Source organism: Rhinolophus sinicus, chromosome 2 (genome assembly GCF_057876585.1).
Source record: "Rhinolophus sinicus isolate RSI-liver-muscle chromosome 2, RSI-T2T, whole genome shotgun sequence".
In the NCBI taxonomy this organism is placed as follows: domain Eukaryota; kingdom Metazoa; phylum Chordata; class Mammalia; order Chiroptera; family Rhinolophidae; genus Rhinolophus; species Rhinolophus sinicus.
Window position 1 is genome coordinate 145,417,977 of NC_142502.1, and position 19,026 is coordinate 145,437,002.

Here is a 19,026-nt window from a genome sequence, read left to right on the forward strand (position 1 = left end):
GATTGTGGGCTGGGGGCTGCGGCGGCCTGGCGGCGGCCTCCGGCGCTGCCTCCCCCGGACCTAGTCGGGCCGACCCGGGTCGGCGGGGCGAGGAGAAGCAGTGAGCAGGCAGCAGAAGTCCTAAGGGTAGTGGTCGCGGCGCGGCGGCGGCGGCGGCGGCGGCGGCGGCTCCTCTGGAGGCCGGGGATGTGGGAGAGGCGGTGGCAGCAGCGGCGGAGGCGGCGCTGCGGACCCGGGGGAAACTGCTGGCTGACAGGACACCCAGGAGAGACGTGAGGGAGCCGCTGCTGCCGCCTCTCACCCCAGAGTGGAGCTGGGCTCAAGAGGGCGGCCCTCTGCACCCCCGGCGGACGGGCCAGCCGGCGCGGGGCGGGGGCGGGAAGCCGGGCTCGGGCCCGGCCGGGCTCCCGGCGGCCGCGGCCGCGGAGCAGCAGTCTCGGCGCGACGTGGAGGGCTGAAGGCAGCGACGATGCACTAGGCCTCGCTCTGGGGCGGCTGCCCGGGACCCGCAGGTAGGTGTCCGGCCGGCCCCACTCGGCCCCCAGCGCTTCGCGGCCCACCCTCCGCCCGACCTCCTGTGAGAGAGGGACCGAGACCCCACCTCCTCTGTCTCCTCCCCGACTCCAGTCGGACAGAGTTTCGGTCACAACTGACCGGCGCTGAAGCTTCCATTCTCCTCTCGGCCACCTTCTCCTCTTCCTTGTCACTCTCCCTCCGGGATCGACTTGCTCCCCAACCTCCAGCGGCGGCCGCAAACGTCGCTCTAGCCCCTCTCGCCCCTCTCCGGGATCCCGGCTCTGGAACTTCCACCACCCTCCGTAGATGCTGCCCCCAAACTTTCCCTTTCTTTTCCCAGCCGGGCCCTTAGCCCCTCTTTTGATGCTATTGAAATAATTTAAATGAAAAAATAAAATCACTTTTCTTCTTGGGGAGGGCTATCCATAAGAAGAACTCGGTGTTGTGCGTTTGGCAATTTAGCTCGCAATACTTTGTTCAATAATTAATGTTCTTCAATTCTGCTTCTTTCCATCTCTGCATTGATACAGAGGCAGGCCTCTCCTGCCCTCCCGTCGTTGACAAGGGAACTTTTGACCATTATAATTGATCGCTTGGTCTATCCATGTGTTGCGTTCAGGATGGTATTTTTAGAATTTTGGCTTAGCTGGGTTGCGATTTTTCTTTAAAAAGAATTCCCCTTTCACCTGCTTTATTTTTTGGTCTTTATTGAGGCAACTTTCAAAGAATTAAATTGTTTCGAGTGTTGTTGTTTATTGTTTTTAATTGGCTCTGTTTCTGACTTGTCAAAACACAGGGCAATCTTAATAGTAAATGCTTACAAGGCAAGTGATATTATGATAGTATACTGAGAAGTGTATTATTGTGAAAGCTGCAGAGTTTAATAGACATTCAGGTTGACTTTTATTAATCTGTTGGAGAGTTCTAATTGGAAAAGTACCTTGAGAGCCTTAATGATTTCTAAGCATTTGTGATAGAACAGATGGAATAATAGGATTTGTTTGTTTGACTGTATTTGTATAGTAGACTCTGATTTCCTCGAAATAGGTATTACTTGATTCATTGTGATCATGATTGCTCATGATAAGTTTGGGTGAAAATGATGAATATGGGCAAATTTGGGGAAATTGATAGTTGTGGTTTGGAGGATTACATGTTTGCAATTTTTTTTGTGATTTGGCTATTTTAAAATTATGCTCTGGTAACTTCAGCATTATTACACTACCAGGACGCACATGACAGTCTGAGGATCACTTTTAAAGGGAATGAAAAATGTTTTAATGGTTTTCTTTATAAAGAATGCATCACAACAAGACTATATAGACTGTTCATGTTTTGTTTTTGTTAATGATATTCATATATTTTATTCTCGTAGAGGTATTGTTACTCTAGCATTTGGCTTTCTAAAATGTTTTTCATTGCTTCCAAATCATCCAAAGTTTACTAGAAAAAGATTAAATTTGTTTTCTGGAAAAGTTATGTCTGGATAAGTATGAAGTTTTTAATAATTTCAGAATTAAAATCAAATCTTACATTATAACTCATGTACTAGCAAAATTTGTAGAATTTGTTCTTAATCATATTTGCCTATCAGTGAAAATAGATTAAAATTCATTTTTCCTACTTTTAGCTTTTTGCAAACAACTTTATTAAGTTAAAGTACACTCACTTAAAGTGTAAAATGCACTGATTTTAGTATATTTACAAAGTTGTGCAACCATCCGCATAATTTAATTTTAGAACTTTTTCATCACCCCAAAAAGAAACTTTCTGCTCATCATTAGTAATTACTCCCATTCTCCCTCCACCAGTCCCAGGCCTAGGCAACCACTAATCTACTTTCCATGGCAATATTTTGTGGTTCATCCCTATAAATGGTATCAGCTCATAGTTTCTTGAAAAGATTTTTTAAAAGATTTTTATTAACTTACAGCGAACATACAATATTCTGTTAGTTTCAGGTGTGTGTACACCATAGTTATTCAACATTTATATACCTACAGAAGTGATCACCATAAGTCCAACAACCATTTGACACTGTACCACGCTATCACAATATTATGGACTATAGTCCTTATGCTGTACATTACATCCCCGTGACTTATTTGTTTTATACTTGGAAATTTGAACCTCTATTCCCCTTCACCTCCCCTACTTTCTATTAGTTTCAGGTGTACAGCATAGTGATTAGACATTTATATAATTTACAAAGTGATCCCCCTGACTAGTATCCACCTGGCACTATACATAGTTATTGCCACATCATTGACTATATTCCCTATGTTTTACTTTACATCACCATGACTGTTTGTCACTACCAATTTATACTTCCTAATCCTTTTTCACCCCGCCCCCGACCGTCCTCCCATCTGGCGGCTATCAGTTTGTTCCCAGCATCTATGAGTCTGTTTCTGTTTTGCTTTTTATTTTGTTCTTTAGATTCCACATATCAGTGAGATCAAATAGTATTTATCTTTGTCTGACTTATTTCATTTAGCATAATATCTCCCAGGTCCATCCATGTTGTTGCAAATGGTAAGATTTTATTCTTTTTTGTGGCCAAGTCATATTCCATTGTATATATATATATACCACAATTTCTTTACCCAGTCATCCATAGATAGGAACTTAGGTTGCTTCCATATTTTGGCTATTGTAAATAGTGCTGCAGTGAACATAGGGGTGCAGGTATCTTTTCGAATTAGTGTTTTGGATTTCTTTGGGTAGATACCCAGAAGTGAAATTGCTGGGTCATAAGGTACTTCAGTTTTTAATTTTTTGTAACCTCCAAACTGTTTTCCATAATGGTGTACCAATTTGCAATCCCACCAACAGTGCACTGGGGTTCCCTTTTCTCTACAACCTTGCCAACGCTTAATTGTTTTTTGATTTATTGATGATAGCCATTCTGACAGTTGTGAGGTGATATCTCATTGTGGTTTCAATTTGCATTTCTCTGATGATTAATGATATTGAGCATTGAAAAGTCATCAATTTAAACAATCAAAATATTTAAAATATTTTATTTGAATCATAATAAGCAACGGATCATTGGTATTAATAAGCAATGTTTTAAACAACTGGCATACTTTTTGGTTGTATTCAGCATAGATTAATGTAAAGTGTGGAGACAAAAAGTTAGCATGAATGGCTTCAGTGGTCTTAAGAGGTAGTCTGGTTAGTTGGGAGTCAGTAAGTAAAAGCTGAGAGAATATTTTTGCCATTGAATATTAGGATATTAGGGTAGGAAAAGACCTTAAAGATCATCAGCTTACTTCCTGCTTGCTTCACAAATAGATGGCAGGAACCAGATGAGGAAATCTGAAGAGCAGAAGTTTGAACATGGCTCAAGAATGACAATGTGGAATGTACTTATAAGGCAAAAAATAGGGATTTGTAAATTACAATTCTTTAGATTCTCTTATGTATGTATGTATACATTCATGTATATATGTACATATAGTATTTGACATTTTACCAGCAGAGGAGGACATTTCCCCAACTTTGGGATCGGGGGATATCACATAGATGAAATTCATATTACAAAATCCTCTAAAAATGCTTTAATCTAAAGAAGAATGGCATATATATTGCTTAGGTATCTTCTTGTATTATTCCCATCTTATTTTTAAAAATCCAAATTTCAAAGCCAAAATTAATTTTTAAAAATTAAAATTAACAGACCTGGTTGGAGGCCTCCTTTTTCAAAGATTCAGGGCCCTAACATCTAAATCAGTTGTTATCAAATGGGTGATTTTGTGCTCCAGGGACATTTGGCAGTGTCCGGAAACATTACATCCTATAACACACAGAGCAGATCCTATACCATCCTACCCCCTACACAACAAAGAATTAGCTGACCCAAAATATCAGTAGTATTGGTCTAAACCTATGGTTTGCATGATTCTATTAAGGGCCTGAGCTAGTGGGAAAACACTCTCAGGGGCACTGGATTGGTGGATTAAATTAACCCTTTAGATCCTCTACCGTGTTTCCCTGAAAATATGACCTAGCCAGACAATCAGCTTTAATGCGTCTTTTGGAGCAAAACTTAATATAAGACCCAGTGTTATTGTACTATAATATAAGACCGGGTCTTATATAATATAATATAGTATAATATAATATAATATAATACTGGGTCTACTATAATATAATATAATACTGGGTCTTATATTAATTTTTGCTCCAAAAGATGCATTAGGGCTGATTGTCCAGCTAGGTCTTATTTTCGGGAAAACATGGTAGCAACTTTCACTCTTGGCAGGGGGAGTCAGTTGAGGGAAAAGTAAAAGGAAATCTATGACATAATGCAGATATTCTTTAGTCTGTTTAGTTATCTTCAAACCTGAAGAAAAAAAATTATTTTTTCTGAAAATGGCAGCCTTATTTTAATTTGAACTCTGCAAATTTGAACTCTTATGTTTTGAATTGTTCATTACTGGAAATTGGCAATAAATATAGTATAGTAGTATTTTCTTTACTAGAAGTTATTTTTTTTCCCCCCTCTGGTAGCTTCAACTACCAAAAAAGAAGTAAGCTAAGTGTTTTAATTAATTAATTAATAGTGTATGTTGTGAATGGCCAAAAATTTTCAAAGTTTATACATGGATCTCATCTCTTTTTTTCTTTTTCTGATAGGCCTCATTTTTGACTCTTACTTAATTTTTTTTTAAAAAAGCTCAATTTGGTGATGAAAGAAGATTGACAGTTGGGATCCCCTTTGCTATTTACCTGTTGTATGACTTTAGATGAATTGCTCAGTCTTTCTGAGCCAGAATTTTCTCATCTATAAAATAGGAGTAATGATAATTCCTGTATTATAAGATTATTGTGGGAATTGAATGGGGGTAACGTGTTAAGATGCTAGGTCAACTATAAAATACTGTATAAGTTAGTTACTACACCTGAAACTAACATAACTAATGTTATATCAATTCAACTTCAATTTTAAAAAAAAGTTACTTGTTTCAGAAGAATCATTAGAAATCATTAGAAAGGATAGAGAAGGAGCCAAATGCAGCAGTGTAGATAGCAAGGCAGAGAACATTGACTGATGACAGTTTCTCTAGGGAGAAGAGAGAAATTTTAAAAATATATTGATAACAGACTAGTAAAAGAACTGGTATCATTACCATAATCGGAAGCTCTTTACTATAGGAGCAAACTGACTTCCTTCAGTAGCACCTGAGAGTATCATTATTATAGCACAGTAGGAAACTATGGTGAAATTAAGTTATGAAGAAAAGGTTATTTGTTTTTAAAATATACTATTTGAAAAGTCATGAAAATATATAATTTCAGAAGCTACTTATTTGTACAAAAAGGTTTAGTCTTTTTCAGAGTAAGATACAGTTATGTGGATTAATTCCCATGTTGGGAATAATTCCTTCTATCTTCATTTACTATTCATGCCCTCCTTTATATTTGAACGGTTTTTCTACCACCGGTAGATAACTGCTCTTCAAATGGGAAGACTTAATGAAGAAATAAGGGTTTTAAACCTACTCATTATTTGTAAAATCTTATCTCTTTCTAGACTTGTATCTTTTTCTGTTATTTTTCAACATCTTTTATACAAAAATAAATGCTTTGATTTTTTTTTACATGTCCAGTAGTCCATAGTTTATGCTATAGTGTTTAGAATTGAATTAACTGAAATATATGAAATAAATGGGGGGAAATGTAATCTCTTACAGTTTTATTAACTGGTCAACTTTCACAATCATGCAGAAGTAAGACTGCAGGTAAACAGAGCTTGAGCTATACAGTGAGATTTTTCTGGGGTAGCAGGAGGTTAGAATAGTTTGAGACAGTATTCAGAATAAGTCATGTGGTGGTATTGGTAGGTATGTATTTTTTTAATATGGTGAACTTAAAAAAATTGGATTTTAGGAAGTAGGGGGAAGTTTTCAGGGCAAAAAATGCCACTGATTTGGAGGATTTTTTTATTCAAATAGTTGACTTTTTGACTCAAAGGAAGTTCAGAAAGTAGATGTTTATTGTATGAATATGGTGGTGATGCATCATATTTTACAACATGTAATCAAACAATACGGTGAATATTTCAGTAAAAAAATTATTACAGTAAAAGACACATTGCCATTAATCACCTTCAACATACTCCCCCTCGCTTTGAACACACGTATCCCATCGTTCTTGCCACTTTCTGAAGCAGTTCTGGAAGTCCTCTTTTGTGAGTGTCTTTAGTTGCACTGTTGTGGCTGCTGTGATGTCCTGAATCAACTCAAAACTTTACCTTTCATGGTCCTTTTGACTTTGGGGAAGAGCCAGAAGTCACATGGTGCCAGATCTGGTGAATAAGGTAGATGAGGACATACCATAATGGTTTTATTTGACAGAAGTTGCCGTACCAGAAGTGATGTGTGACACGGAGCCTTTCTGTTGTGATCGAAAACTACGGTGAATGCTGCTGCCAAGTGCCATTCAACGGAAAGGCAGGGATCTTCAATACGGGAAGTGGCCCGTCGAACCTCAGTAACAGTGTGTGACAAGTTTCAATTTGTTCGGGGGTCAGTTGGGTGTGAGCTACCGTAGAGAGAAGACGTGTTTCAAGTGTGCTGTAAGTCATCCTCCATTATGACAACGCTCCGTGTCACACGCTTCTGATATATGACAATTTCTGTCAAATAAAAACATTACGGTGTGTCTTCACCCACCGTTTTCACTGGATCTGGCACCGTGCAACTTCTGGCTCTTCCCCAAAGTCAAAATGATTCAGGACATCAAGGCAGCCATGACAGCACAACTAAAGACACTCACAAAAGAGGACTTCCAGAACTGCTTCAGAAAGTGGCAAGAATGATGGGATAAGTGTGTTCAAAGTGAGGGGGAGTATTCTAAGGGAGATTAATGGCAATGTGTCTTTTACTGTAATAAAAATTTTTTTAATTTAAGCATTCACTGTATGTTTTGATCACATCTCGTAAGAGATTTTTCTTGTGTGGAGTGAATAAAGTAAAATTTGAAACATATAATAATTATGTCAAGAAAGTTCATTCCTTTTTTTTTTCTTTTTCAATTTGGCTAACCTGAGGGGTAGGTTGGGCCCAGGTGATGAAGAGTTTTTAGATTTGACAGACTTAATATGTGTATTGGGGGGTGCCAAAAAAATATATACAAGTGGACACTTCGGTTGACATTGCTCAAGCAGTGGTTCGCAATAATCAGAAGTGTCTGGACGCTGATGGTAACCACTTTGAGCATCTCTTGTAATTGCAGAAGTCAAACGTGACTTGTAGTCATCTTTTGTTATCAGTATATATTGAGCATTACAATTTTAATATAGTTTTCCTTTCTTAAAATGTGTATACATTTTTTTGGCACCCTCTGTATATATACCACTATTGTAGAATGCTTGAGGAGATTGACCTAATGAGATCTGAATTTTAGAAAGATGATTCTGAAGTTGCTTGAGGTTAGGACCAAAGAAGGACTTTTGGTAGGAGACTCGCAGTAGTCTAATCTGCAAATAAAATCCTGAACTAGAGCAGTGGCAGTTAGAATGGAGAGCAAGAGATGGATTGAAATGAATTTTGGAGGTAGAATCCATAGGACAGTCCAAGTTGGTATAGAAAATGAAGATTGTAAAGAGGTCAGGGTGTCAGATTGGCTGTAAGGTTTCTAGCTTGGGAAACTACATAAATAGTGTTGCCATTAAGTGAGCCAGAGAAGGAATAAATTTTTGGCAGGTGGAAGAGGGGTAAAGATGATAGTTAATGAGTTTTAAGTTTTGGATGTATTGAATTTTAGCTATCTATGAAACTTGTAGGCAGTTGTAAATTTGGGTGTGGGACTCTCCAAACAGGTTAAAACTGGAGAAAACCATGGAATCTATCCAGTTTTCTCCATCTCCTCTACTATTATCTGAGTTCAGGTTACTGTCATCTCTTACATAGATTATTGCTAGTTTCCTATCTGGTCTCTTCTAGTCTTAGTCTTCTCCAATCCATTCTCTGTGCTACAATCAGTGATTTCTAACGGGCAAATTTGATTATATTATTCCTCAGCTTAAATTATTTCTGTGACTTTCTTTATTCTCACAATGAAATCCACATTCCTTATTCCTTTAACAAATTTATAAATTCATTTATATTCCCAACTTACCTCTCCAGCCTAGTGACTTTTCACAACTCCGTCCTCCCCACAAATATATAGTTTTCTCAGAAATATTGACTTACTTGTGGTTTCTGGCAATAGGCTCTCTCTTCCCTCCAAGCCTTTGCATATACGAGTACTGTTCACTATTCATGGAGTATTCTCCTTGTCATGCTCTTCCTTCCCTCTATTTGGCTCATTTCTACTTATCGTCAGTTCTTGGGAAGCTTACATTGGTTTATTATTATTATTGAAAAAATTTAAACCCATAGAAAAGTCAAAAGAATAGTAGAGTGAACACCTGTATGTGTACACACACACACACACGCACACGCACACGCTGACACTCCTTTTGCCAAACCTGAAAACAGGATGTAGATATCATGATGCTTCACTCGTAGATACTTAAGCGTGCATCTCCCAATTGCAGGGACATTACATGACCACAATACCATATGACACCTGGGAATAATAAGAATTGCTCCATAACATTGTTCAATATATAGTCCATACTTAAATTTCTTAATTTGTCCTAAAATTCTTTACAGTTTTCCCTCCTCCCCTCCACCTGCCAATGCAAGATTCAATAAAAGATTCATGCATTGCATTTGACGGGTGTATCTCGTTAGTCTCCCCTAATCTGGACTAGTCCTACTGCCTCCGTCTCTTCTTTATTTTATGAAAAGTAGAGACATTTGTCCTCGAGTATATTCCATATTCTGAATTAGTCTGTTTCTTCATGATTAGATTCTGGTCAGGTATTTCTGGCAAGAGTACCACACAGATGATATGTATACCTGCCACTTCAGCACATCAGGAGGCACATAATGTAAGTCTGGCGTCCTGTTGGTAATTCTGGCTTGATCACTTGATAAAGGTAGGAACTGATAGATCTCTTTACTATTTAATATATAAATAACTGATAGGGTGATTCTCTGTGGCCATGTAAATATCCTGTTTCTAACAATCCTTTAAACCAGTGGTTTTAGTATCCGTTAATGATCCTTGCTTGAGTCAATTTTTGCACTGGATGATTATAAGTGGTGATTTTCTAATTCTTTCATTCTGTCTACATTTATTATTTTCATTGCTTTTTGAGGGCAGTAAGGTTGGATTAGATGGAGACTGAATATAGGCAATTGAATTTAGAAATTGGGTCATTCATTCTTTACCTTTTCCAGAACCAAGTGAGTGCTGGAGATGGAAGACATTGCTAAGCAGGTAGACCAAAGAGAGACTAGATTTTGCCAATGAAGGGAAGGTAAGAAGTAGCTTGAGGAGACTGAGTTGAGGGAATGAATTTGAATTGAGTACTTGAATTTTTTTTATGGGCTGATGAAATTGAATATAGGAGTCAGGGAATCAAACAATGTCTTAGATGAAGTGAGAAGAGGTGAGATCAAGAACAGCTGGTTGGGGGATTAATCCTGGAGAAGAGTAGACACCTATACTGTATGTCAGAGAGTTAGGAGTTGTGTAAAGGAGCGAATCCGGTATGTTTCATTATGGAGACAAGAAGTCATATCTGAGGACTCTTTTTTTTTTTTTTTTTTGGTATGAAGTTAAAAGACAGTAACTTTTTAAACGTGGGATTGATGAAGGTAAGCTAGGGGACATGAAAGTGATGAGAGTTTGTTATAAATACAAGTACTATGGGGACTAGGAAAAAGAAGGATTTCACAAATCAGTGAAAGGATTGCTAAGCAGGCCTCATCTGATATTGGAACTCATAAATTTATAATCTATATGTTTTATGTAAGTTTTCTCTGGCAGTGTTCTGCAACCAGGAACAAAGTAAATACAGATTATATTGAAAATAGATGAGGGAGGAGAAAATTGAAGATGTAAGGGAGACTGTTGAAGTATTATAATTGACCATGGGATGCAAGCTAATTTGAGAAGCTTAGTAAGGCAGAACTGGGCTCAGAGAGCCAAATAGTAGGGAGGGGTGTAGAGGTAATGCCAAACAGGAATTAATTAAATTACTCATTTATTGTTGGTTTGGGGTTATAGTAGCAATGAACTTTACAGTTATTTACTTTATACCTTAAGATAACATTTAATATTTTAATTCCTGAACCACTTGCTAACTCATTGAAGATGAGTTTCTAGCTGTTTTGCTTTATTTTCTCTAACAGGAAAATTGCTTGAAAGCATTGTTTTTATTGTTACTTAACATTTATAGAGTACTTGTTTAGATTATTTAAAGATCCTGCTGTTTAGATATCTAGATATAAAATATATTTTATTAACAAAGATAGACCTGTTAACACTAGATTATTTCTAATCTGGAAAGAAGCAAGGCAGGGATTACCCAAAACAACAGGTAAATACAGCTGTCATTTTTGTTTTTCTTAGGAATATATTAGTATATAATTTCTTCTAGCAGCTATTTTCATGGTAGGGTAGATTTTATTTTAAATTTACTCTTTTTTGTAAGCATTTTACTAAGTGTCTAATGATATACGTACTTAAGAGATATGTATTCTCCAATAAATTGGAAATGAGTTGTTTTTAGGATTTATTTGCTGATCTTTGGCTTCATTATTGAGATTGTTGTGAGCAATAATGTATGTGATACATAATTTAAAAAATTTTTAAGTGCTTTAAAAATTATGGTTAAACTAGGTTTTGTCAGATGATAAATCTTATATTTAAATAGTGTACAAGTTTATTGTTATTTGTGCCTAGGTTGTATGAAAGAAGCTTAACTATATCATTATTATAACAAGCTTAATTGTACCAGAAATTGGCTCTTAAAATTCCAAAAGTGTTCTGGGAAGTGCTTCTTACAATATGAGATATTTGAGATATTTTAAATTTCTATGATTAAAAAATGACCTCTACTAATATCAAATCAGTCTTTGGTAGGACATTACAATATGGTTCAGTATGGTTGTTTTCTTTTTCTTTTTTTTTTCCTTGCATATATCAGCACATCTAAATTTGGGGAAATCAAGTTAGCCATTTTTTTGTATGCTTTTTAAAAATAGCATTGAGTATTGAATTTTTCTTTTTTTTACTAAACTTAAATCCATGGTAGCAAAATAGGCTACCTCTGTCCAGCTCAGTACAAAAAAATGTATCCACTTTATCCATATCTCTTGAATTATAAATAGATATGTTATAAAAGTTCACTAGTAAGTCAGTTATTTGGAATTCAGAACACATTTCCTGTTGAAAGTGCTATTGCTAAGATAAATTATATTGATCAAAATGTATCTCTTTCCTTGAAGAATAATTTTTTAACAGTGCTAGTTTTACAAAATTCTTGAACCTAAAATTGCCCTAAAAAAAGGTCTTAAAAAGTTCTTATCACAATCAGATGTTAATTATTGCTATCATTTATTTTTAACATAAGAGGGACATAATTAATAAATATTTATAATAATTGTTATTGGGCCAGTAATTGATCTGATAAGGAGACAAAGAAGAGGAAAACACTGGGTGCCTAAAATGTGCGAGAGGCAGTAGTGAAATAACTTATCTTTTTTGGAGAGGCAATATGGAGTAAAGATAGAGGCATGGAATTTAGAATCAGAAGATCTGAATGCAAATACCATCTTCACAGTTAACTAGTCTTGAAACCAATTATTGTTGAACCTGTATCATTATCTGAATAATGAGGACCACTGTCATTCATTCACTGATTCATTCAGAAACGTTTTTCTTACTGTAGGTTGTTAGGAAGACCAACAAAATAATCTGAATGAAAGCAAGCAATTAAGAACTACCTATGTATAGTGTTTAGTTAGTTATTAGTGATGATGTAATTCTTCTTACTGTGTTTCCATTGCTTCTCTCTCCCCTGCCATCCTTCATTCTTTCATTAATAACATGTTTTCAATGCACTCTTGATCGCAGGACTTCACTGAAGTCCTTTAGAACCAGTAGTGGGAGTGAGACAATCCAGGTTTGTCCAAATCCCAGCTGATCTCTTTTTTTCCCCTCCAGATAAGAGCAGATGAGTAGGATGGAGGCTACTTTTCTGGATCAACTTGCTCATTTTCTTACTGTTGCCTGACAAAGTCCTGTCCTGTCTTTCTCAAGGTGGGGCATAGCCTAAGATGGCTCATAGTTCCTGGGTGTGACTAGTCTCATTCTCTCTGCCTCCACCCCTCCATCCCATCCCACCCAGTTCCCATGTGTATCTAACTCTCCCCTTTCCCTCCCATCTTCACCACTTTTTCTTGTGTGTTTTTTTTTTATCTCATCCTTCAGTTGGTTTCTTGTTGTTTGCCTACAAATAAGCTGAGTTTCCCATGGCCTAAAATATTCTTGCTCAACTCTTAGTCTCTTTTCTTTCACCATTAAAGAGATGTTGATCTTGTTGCCTTTATTACTTCATCACTTACTTAACCTCTTGTGGTAGGGTTAAGTAACCATACCCATCCACTGTCCCAAATTTGTTCTAATTCAGGATCCTTTTGGAAGTCAGTAATGCCCTTACCCTCTCTTTGCAGCATGTTGACACTATTGTTCACCCCTTCCTCCTGGACACTTCTCCTTTGGCTCCTGCAAGGATGGTATTTCTGGTTGCCTTCTTCCTTTGCTCTTCAATGCATTTGCTCCATCTCTTGCTCTCAGCTCTCATTAGCCCACTTTCTCTCCCTTTCGCTCTTTGTGATATACTTTCCTATGACTAGCATTATTTACCCTATTATTCCTGTATTGTAATTGAACTGAGGAAGGATTCTGTTCACTGCAAGAAAGAATGTTTTTATTAAAGTAGTCATAGTTGTTTCATAGTAATAATCTGCTTTTGAAGTAGTCCGTTCTCCATTATTGAAGGCTTTCCAGTGGAGGCAGAAAGACCCCTTGTGGAAAGGATTCATACATTAGGTAGGAAGTTGAGCCGCATGATCTTTTTTCATGTCTCATCCAACTCAGAGATTGTAGTTTTTATCTCTTGCACTCCACTCCCATGGATTGCACTTTGACCTTTATTCAGATGTCTTCCAAAGCATTATTTCCAGCCTCTCTGCCTCCTCGTCCCTCTTTTCTTCCACAAGCACAGTTTGTGTCATCAAAACTGCTTCTGTTCTAAGCCACCGTATTTTCCACCGTGTTTCCTCAAAAATGAGACCTAGCCAGACCATCAGCTCTAATGCGTCTTTTGGAGCAAAAATTAATATAAGACCCAGTCTTATTTTGCTATAATATACCAGGTCCGGACTTTTAATTTTTTTGTTTCAGAAGAGCTGATTTGTCCAGCTAGGTCTTATTTTCGGGGAAACGGTAGTTTCATCATCATTTTCCAGTACTCTTTTTTCTTTCCTTTTACTGGCTTGGCTTTGAGAATCACTATTCTATGCTTGACTACTTTTCTGATATTAAATTATGTCTGCCCATGTTGGTTTGTTCTCCCCCTCTTCCCTCCGACCCCGAACTAGGGGCACTCAAGCAAAGGACACCATTAGAGGAGGATCGGGATCCTAAAGTTGAAATTTATTTTAAAACTTTGCATGGCATAGTCCAATGTAATGCTTAAAATGTTTATAATAATAAATAGTAGTAGTTGCAATTATTTATTGAATGTTTACCATGTGCCATGAGCTTACAAAGGTTATGTAAGTAATCTTTCATTTAAATCTTACAACATTTCTATAAGGAAGATACCGTTGCTGTCCCATTTTACAAATGAGGAAACTGAGATTTAGGAGGGTAAAAAAGTTGTCAAAGGTCACACAACTAATAAATGACAGAGATCTAATTCACTATATTTTGTTTTCTTAACCAGTATATTATGCTGTGTTACAAGAAAGGTAAAGATCTAGAATCAAATTTAAGAGGTAATATTATACAACGAAGATAATGTATCTTTTTTTTTTATTTTAAGTTTCACTTTTTAAAAAAATTATATATATATATATATATATATATATATATATATATATATATATATTTTTTTTTTTTTTTTTTTTTTTTTTAATTGGGCGCTATTGTGTTTCTCCAGGGCTGCTCACATCCAAGTCCAGTTGCCATTTTCAATCTTAGTTGCAAGGGGCGCAGCCCACCATCCCATGTGGGAATTGAACCAGCAACCTTGTTGTTAAGAGCTCGTGCTCCAACCACCTGAGCCATCCGGCTGCCCCTCCCACAGCTCAGTGGCAGCTCATTGTCCTCAATCTAGTTGTGGAGGGTGCAGCTCACTGGCCATGTGGGAATCGAACTGGCAACCCTGTTGTTCAGAGCCCGCACTCTAACCAACTGAGCCATCTGGCCGCCCCAAGATAGTGTATTTTTGACTTGGGTTTTCAGATGGTTTTGAATATACATGAACCTCTGTGAAACATTGTTAGTGGCTTGTGTGTACTTACGTTTTTTTCTACAATAGTCATTTATTTGTTCATTCGTTGAACATTTCTACAGTTTAGTCCTTAAACTGGGTGTGGTATAGGAAGGTGAATGAAACAAGTATAAGTTTACTATATAGTGGGGGAGACAGGAAATAAGCAGGTAAAATAATGAGTTGTAATTTGAGAAAGTATTATAAAGATCACAAACTATAATGCTAGTGGTAAAGAATAACAGGGTTTGTGTTGGATTCAGGAAAGAGCAAGGGGAGGATATGCTTAGATACAGTGGTCAGGAAAGGCCTGTTACCCTACTAAGCAGATACAACCACTGTTAAAATTTTTTGTGTACTTTTTCATACATTATATATAGCTGTATAAAGTTTTTATATCAAAATGCGATTGTACTAACTTCCTCACCTTCTGTTCCACTCCAATGTCTGCAGTCTGGCTTCCACCCCCACTATTGGACATGACATTGCTTTCTGATGTGACTGGTCACTTCCTAATTGCCAAATCTAAAGCAGGTGTTTTTTTTCCCGTTATTATTTTATTTGCAAATTTTGAGCTGATATTTATTCTCCTGGTTTTTCTCCTACCTTCTAGGATGTTCTTTCTTATCTTTATCACAAGATTTGCTTTATATCTTTCTTTTCTATCTTCAGAAATGTTGTCCTCTTAGGTTCTGTACTTGACCCTCCTTACTAATACTCTCCGAGAGTGATGTATTCAACACCAGTGTCTTAAAGTCTATAATGACTCACCGTAGTCTTGTGGATTAAGTCCAAACTCCTTTGTAAAATTCCACCCAGCTTAAGGAATATTCATTTTTTTTTATTTACAGAAAAAAGATATGAACCTTTACTAATCTTTATCATAAGGATTGATACCAGCACCTTTAGTCGGTCTATATGTTCATGTATCAGATGGTCACATTTTAAATAAGTGAGTAAGCACAAGGGATTAATGTGCTGTCCTTCACTAAGTTCATCCTTGTGATGTAATATAGTTCATGGGTGGTTAATTGGGTTTACTGTTATGTTATGTTATCAGTTTTAACTAAACCAATTCTCACAAAATGTCCAATTAACTTAAAATGCTAACTGCAGAGGAATCACATCTTAGATGAAAGATAATACTAACAGAACCACAAGTTAACAACAAAGCATAGAGCTGGGTTCTCCTATTAGTACAATCATACATAAAAGTACTCGAAATATTTGTCAAACTTAATATGTTATTTTTTTTTAACCAAAAGATAAAACATTCCAAATTTGCGGACCTTTTTAGAGATAGCATGTGACTGACAATAATAGTTAACCAAACATACACACTGACACTCATACTCTCTTAAACTATTCCCGCAGGGTGTTTTTTCTTTTTGTTTTTCTTTTTCAATTATGAGTGAGAGACAAATTTCTGGTTCAGATGCCAGAGTAGGTAAACGCTGTGCTTACCTCCTCTCACAACCACATCAAAATTACAATTAAACTACAGAACAACCATCATTGAGAATCATCTGAAGTCTAGCTGAACTGAAGCCTTAAGGACATACAGAAGAAGCCAGCTTGAGACTGGGAGGAGGGGCAGAGACACGGAATAATCACCTGTGTGTGACTATTAAAAATTGGGAGTGATATCTTGGCCACGAAGTCCCTCCCCTGGAGGAGTGAGGAGTCCCAGCCCCACACCAGGCTCCTCAGCCTAGGGTTCCAGTGCCAGGGAGAGAAGTCCCTTTGACTTCTGGCTGTGAAAACCAGCAGAGATTGTGGCTGAGTGAGACGAGGGTAGCTGCAGTCCCAGGCGCTCCTCTTAAATGACCCGTGCATGGACTTACTCGCTGACAGACTCACTCCCTCTGAGCTCCAGCGCTGGAGCAGCAGCTTGAAAGGCACCAGGGATATACGGGGAGAAATTGAGTTGCTTGGCTGTAGGGTGAGGGCTAGAGTGGCAGCTTTCTCCTTGATGGAGGAGTTGGCAGAAGCCATTGTTTCTTTGTTGAGCCCTCTCCACTGCCGGCATGCAGATGCCTGTGGCCGCCATATCTGAGTCTTCATCAACCTGGCGAATACCATTTGTTCGCCCTACTCCAGGTGATTCCCAGACACCCCGCCTCACCCAACTTTTGAGCACACTCAAGCTGTTTCCAGTGGCTTTTCTGTACAAACAGCCTGTCTTGGCTCATGCTGCAGACTTTCCTAAAATTTCTCAAAGGTTCACAAAACCCAAACAAGCAACATGTCCCAACCTGTCCCCTTTGGTGTGTCCCATACCTCTTGCTGAGTTCTAAACCCAGCACTAGCCATAGCCAGTCTCAGTTCACGGCTGGGCCTTTTGAGGCATCTCCAGGCCCAGTACGGATGGTGGCCATCTGTAGATTGCTTTGTGGCTCATGCCAGGAGCCCCGGACAGGGCACAGGGTGTGGCTGAACTTGGCCTATGGTGGGGCCTCTCCCAGGAGGCCCTGGGAGCAGACCAGTACACCTGGAGGGCAGCTTGGGACCAAGCCGGAGCATCAACTGGCTGCCTCCAAGGATGACACACCCAAAGGGCAGACTGAGCAGGCATCAGAGCCTTGCTAAAGTGAATCCTGCTCTGTAGGGGCAGCCCCTGCATAACAGTTCCTCCACAACAGTTCCTCCACTGTAGTCACAGCCAGTCCTCACAAACAATCAGCCCAAGGGTGAATCCTTCCCACTGATGTGTAAACAGCAATCAAGGCTCAACTATAAGAGGAAGGCACACACAACCAACACAAGGGACACATTTGGAGCATCTGGCTCTGGTAACCACAGTGACTGAGTCACTGCGGCTCACAGGACACCTACAACATAAGGCCACTCTACTATGACCAGGAGGCATAGCAGCCCTACCTTATACATAGAAACAAACACAGGAAGGCAGCCATGACAGGGAGACAAAGAAACATGTCCCAAATAAAAGAACAAAGCTCCAGAAAAAGAACTAAACAGAATGGAGACAAGCAACCTACCACATGCAGAGTTCAAAACACTGGTTATAAGGATGCTCAATGTTCTCAGGGAGAACTTTAAAAGAGATAGGAAACAGAAAAATGGACATAAAAAGCATAAAAAAAAAATGGTCAGAAATAAAGAATGCAATAACAGAAATGAAGAATACATTAGAGGGAATCAACAGTAGATTAGATGAAACAGAGGATTGAATCAATGATTTAGAAGATAAAGTAGGAGAAAGCACCCAAACAGAACAGAAAAAAAAAAGAATTAAAAAAAATGATAGTTTAAGGGTCACCTGGGACAATATCAAGCATACCAACATTTGCATCATAAAGGTACCAGAAGGAGGTGAGGGAGAGCAAGGAATTGAAAACCTGTTTGAAGAAATAATGACAGAAACGTCCCTAACCTGGTGAAGGAAATAGACATACAAGCCCAGGAAGCACAGAGAGCCCCAAATAAGGTGAACCAAAGAGGCCAACACCAAGACACATCATAATTAAAATGCCAAAGATTAAATACAAAGAGAGAATCTTAAAAGCATCAAAAGAAAAGCACTTAGTTACCTACAAGGGAACTCCCATAAGACTGTCAGCTGATTTCTCAACAGAAACTTTGCGGCCATAAGGGATTGGCTTGGAATACTCAGAGTGATGAAAAGTAAGGATCTACAACCAAAATGACTCTACCCAGCAAAGCTACCACTTAGACATAAGGACAGATAAATGACTTCCCAGATATGAAAAAGCTAAAGGAGTTCCTCAACACCAAACCAGAATTACAGGGAATCTTAGACTTCTTTAAGATGGGGGGTGAGGGGGGGGAGAATAATAAAATGGCAAGTTACTTTAAATGGAAATGGATTAAATGCTCCAATCAAAAGATAGGGTGGCTGAATGGATAAGAAAGCAAGATTCTTACATATCAGGCCTACAAGAGACTCCGACTGAAAGACACACACAGACTGCAAGTAAAAGGACAGAAAAAGGTATTTCTTGTTTATCCATTCATCTCTCAGTGGACATTGTATTGTCTCTACCTCCTGGCTGTTATGACTAACGTTGCTATCACATGGATATACAAATATCTCTTTAAGACCTTGCTCTCAGTTCTTTTGG

At 38.2% G+C, this 19,026-nt stretch overlaps 1 protein-coding gene across 3 annotated transcripts in view; it reads left to right on the forward strand.

Moving 5' to 3' along the window:
• Positions 1-372: 372 nt before the first annotated feature.
• Positions 373-19,026, forward strand: part of VPS54 (VPS54 subunit of GARP complex) — an 82,806-nt gene continuing 64,152 nt past the window's right edge. For all 3 annotated transcript variants that reach the window (XR_016020447.1, XM_019717893.3, XM_088796120.1), the window contains exon 1: positions 373-512. The gene's annotated coding sequence lies outside the window, so the exon portion shown is untranslated. The remainder of the gene's footprint in view (positions 513-19,026) is intronic.